Below are 4,466 nucleotides of genomic sequence, written 5' to 3' on the forward strand. Positions count from 1 at the left end.
CGTGTCCGCTGTTGCTTCCTTTATGCCATCGCCCTTGTGCCACTGTTACACGGTTTGAGGAGCCAGTTGACAGGGATCACAATGAGGTGTATGCTTTCATCTGCCTTGCATACGCAGATGACCTGGTGTTCTTGGTTTTATCAAGGGATGGAGTGCGAGAAACACTGGAGTGGATCAACCAATATGGGACTGCAGTGGGAAGCCGTATGAACCTAACAATATCTGGTGCTATGTTCGTTGGTAGAGGTCTTCCAGCAGAGAGTGTGGTCCCATTGCCATTAGTGGACAAACTCAAATATCGTGATATACAGCGCACAGTCTCATTTAACTGCTGCAAGCTATCCACATGAACGTTCGTAGCAACGTTCTGCGAGCAGTGGACATGTAACAGCGGGTGGATTTTGTTAACGCTCATCTGGCTTCGCGACTATCGCATTTGGCACAAATTTTACCGATGCCAAAGGCAATGACACGCAGACAGCAGTCGGCGTTAGGCTACTTTGTAAGTTCGAGTCTTATGATCAAAGTCCGCTGTAACACGCTAACGCTTCCTCCTCGAGACGGCGGCCTCGGTCTTGTCAGCGTTCATGCGAGAGCAGCTGTAAGTACGATGGTTAATTGAAAGACATGTTTACGCCAGTGACTGTTAAACTTTTTATTTCCACTATTGCAATTTCGGCCTTAGGCCATTATCAAGTGCAGATGTTTTGGCTTTAAGCCATGTCTACTTTATACAAGCTGACACATTTGTATGTCGTCGTCATTTGCTAGTATATACATTCGCACTACTTAGCAGCGTTACGAATGTATATAACAACAAATGACGACGACATATAAATGTGTCAGCTTGTATCAAGTAGACATGGCTTAAAGCCAAAACATCTGCACTTGATAATGGCCTAAGGCCGAAATTGCAATAGTGAAAATAAAAAGTTTAAGTGTCACTGGTGTGAACATGATGTATTTCAAGAAATTTCAAATGACTGAACCCCAGTTATGAAACGTTAATACGATGGTTAAATCGTGCATCCGCCGCCAAACCGGATTACTGGGAAGCCTAGTTGATAAACGGGCTCCTGCCTCCCGATGGAATACAGTTATGTCCATGCCAACTTGCCCAGTACCAGGAACTATACGGAACGTGATATTTATCGCGTAACGATGAGAAATCATACTTGGAATGTTGTGGAAACCCAATATCCTACTATCGCATGGCCCGTAGTTGGGCATTCTGTGCACCGTGTCCTCCTCGATTCGAATGCTCGTGAGACCTGGTATCAAGTTGTTAATGGGAAAAACATGACACAACTTCGTCTACATGCCATTAACAAGACAGATTCGCTGCTTTGCCCCAATTGTCACGTGCTCGACACGGACAAACATCGACTGATATGTGGGTCTTCTACAGAGGCGTGGCAGCTGATTCAGAAAATGCTTTTTTTTTTTCTTTTTTCTTTTTTCTTTTTTTTTACGTACGGCACCCCATGCCATTACACCGAAGACACTTCTGTTCCTAGATGTTCCCACGTACGAAGACCAACACGGTGAACTGGATAAAAAGCCTCTCCATCTCGTATCTGTTCCGTGAAGGAGATAAGAGTGTTCTTGGTTTTTGGACATTCCTGCAAGATAGCTTTACCTTTATCTTGCAAATCCGAGATACCGTCAGTACTAAGCTAATTTTTTGAGTAGTGCCTTCTTTGACGCCGGGTGTGAGAAAGTGATTTCAGTATGAATAATACCAGGGCTCCTTTCATTGTACCAGCAAAATGGAACATTCTTCACGAAGACGTGACCGGAACATGCCTGCCTGCCTGCCTTGGGATTCTGAGCGCATCTACCCACAAATTGGCTGGACGCGGATGCCATTTTGTTTGTTTCGCCAGGAGGCTGTTTTTAATTGTATTATGTTTTGTTTGTTATTTATGCTATTTTTCGCCTGGAAGGCCTCCTATGTGATCTAAATAAATAAAAATAACAAAAAAGGAAAAAGTGTAGCGTCCAAACAAAATTGGATAGGCTGACGGTTTAAAAAATGGTAAGGCAACCGCTTACGATAAGCGGGAAAACAAAAAATCTAACTGGAGTAAATCGTATTTTTTAAAAATCAAAACAAAAAAGTAATAATAGAAAAAGAAAAGAAATGATAAGGGTGACTGCTCACGATAAGCGGGATATCAGGGTTCGAGACCCGGTCCGGCATACATTTTCATTATCGTCATTCCATTAGATAGCTGATGACTATTTCGTGATGGCTGTAGTCGCCACAGTGCCTGTTCCTTCAGACATGTCTGCATGGTACTTCTGAACAACATAGGCACTGCAATATCGTGTAAGAAATCATACTCGGAATGTTGCGGAAACCCGATATCCTACGAACGCATGGCCCGTGGTTTGGTATACATAATTTTTGTATGAAAGTACTTCAATATACAGTACAGCGTTTTGACATACTCGTATGGGACTTCTCGCTGCACTGTAGAGGGCGCCGTGTAAATATAATGTTTACAATAAGAACGTAATTGTGTGTCTGCAGGCGTATCGTTTTCTTGCAGCCGCAACAAACATGACGCTCCCTACAGATTAAATCTGTGCGTTGGACCGAGATTTAAAACCAGTCCTGCCTTTCGAGAACATTACTCTTACCGACTGGGCCACACAGTCTCGCTTCCAGGGGTGGCCTGCAACCTTATGCTCCAGTCCGGAACACAATGTACACGATTCATTCAAGAACAATCATCTTCTCACTCGTTCCACTGCAACAACTGCTGTTAGATACTGCCACCAACAGAGACCGGGAGTTTAGGCATTATAAATCATTAAAAGAGGTATACGTAAAATAGGCAATAAAAGGCAACATAGTAAAATCTTATATTACTCTTATTTATTTAGTATATGGCGCGATTTAGACAATCACACAACTAGCATATTTATTTTACAATCGTATTGTATTATACTTCTAAAGTAACTCTAAAGTTCTAAACAGTCTGCTAACTGTAACTGACAGAAAAATGAAAATGTTTCCTGAAAGCCTATGCATTTCAATGCCTTATCGCTTGGCTTATTGGTTGCACGTGACAACAGAATGCTTTTCAAAATTTTCTGGAGTCATCATGAGTCGCCTGTCAGACAAAACATTTTTAATCTGCGAAAATGGCCTCTCATCATCTATAGAGATAACCGGAGCAAATGTGGAACATTGAACTATTATAGGATAAATACCTACTGCAAAAAAATTGTCACTGTTAGAATTTTTTAAATATTTCTAAATTTGCTAAGATCAGGGTGTCTCAAAAATATTATTTTACACCTTTCCTTAATCAATAAACCCCATTACCCTGGCACAGTCTAGTCTTTGCACTGCAGCATCCACAATTTTCACTGACTTCGTCAAAGTCTGCCTTGCTTCTTGAAGCTGGCAGATCACTTGTGGCAGGAAATCGAAATCGCCCGCAATGAAACTGTTAATTCCGGTCGGTAAATTTGAAGTTTAGTGAACTGCTGTTTAAATATATGTCCCCGATGTCGTTATGATATGTTGACGGGGTAGAGGTATACACTCTAAGACAAAAAAAGAACAGAAAAAAAGAAAAATAGCACAACGAAGGAATTATCCACATGGGACTGAAATCGGTAGATGTGATGTATGTGTACAGACAAACAAATGGTTACACTTTCAGAATAATTGGATGATTTATTCAAGAGAAAGAACTTCACAACTTGAGCAAGTCAATAACGCGTTGGTCCACCTCTGGCCCTTATGCAATTAGTTATTGGCTTGGTACTGATTGGTAGAGTTCCATATGTCCTCCTGAGGGATATCGTGCCCAAGTCTGTCCAATCAGCGCGTTAGAATGTCAAAATCACGAGCTGGCTGGAAGGCATTGCCCTTAATACTACAAACGTTCTCAACTGGGGAAAGATCCGGCGACTTTGCTAGCCAACGTAAGGTTTGTTGGGCGCGAAGACTAGCAGTAGAAACTCACACCGTGCTGGCGGGCATTATCTTGCTGAAATGTAAGCCCAGGATGGTTTGCCATGAAGGGCAACAAATAGGGCAGAGAATATAGTCTACGTACCACCGTGCTGTAGCCAACGGCCTTGCCGCAGTGGTAACACGGGTTCCCGTCAGATCACCGAAGTTAAGCGCTGTCGGGCTGGGCTAGCACTTGGATGGGTGACCATCCGTTCTGCCGAGCGCTGTTGGTAAGCGGGGTGCACTCAGCCCTTGTGAGGCAAACTGAGGAGCTACTTAATTGAGAAGTAGCGTCTCCGGTCTCGTAAACTGACATACGGCCGGGAGAGCGGTGTGCTGATCACATGCCCCTCCGTATCCGCATCCAGTGGGCTTAGAATGAGACGGCGACCGGTCGGTACCGTTGGGCCTTCCAACGCCTGTTCGGACGGAGAGAGAGAGAGACCGCCGTCATGTCAGAGTGCCATGGATGACAACCAAAGGTGTCCTG

The 4,466-nt window shown here is 43.5% G+C and overlaps 1 pseudogene; it reads left to right on the forward strand.

The window, feature by feature from the left end:
* The first annotated feature begins 4,091 nt into the window (after positions 1 to 4,091).
* LOC124727426 lies at positions 4,092 to 4,209 on the forward strand (annotated as a pseudogene).
* The last annotated feature ends 257 nt before the right edge of the window (positions 4,210 to 4,466 follow it).

Source organism: Schistocerca piceifrons, chromosome 1, assembly GCF_021461385.2.
Source record: "Schistocerca piceifrons isolate TAMUIC-IGC-003096 chromosome 1, iqSchPice1.1, whole genome shotgun sequence".
In the NCBI taxonomy this organism is placed as follows: Eukaryota; Metazoa; Arthropoda; class Insecta; order Orthoptera; family Acrididae; genus Schistocerca; species Schistocerca piceifrons.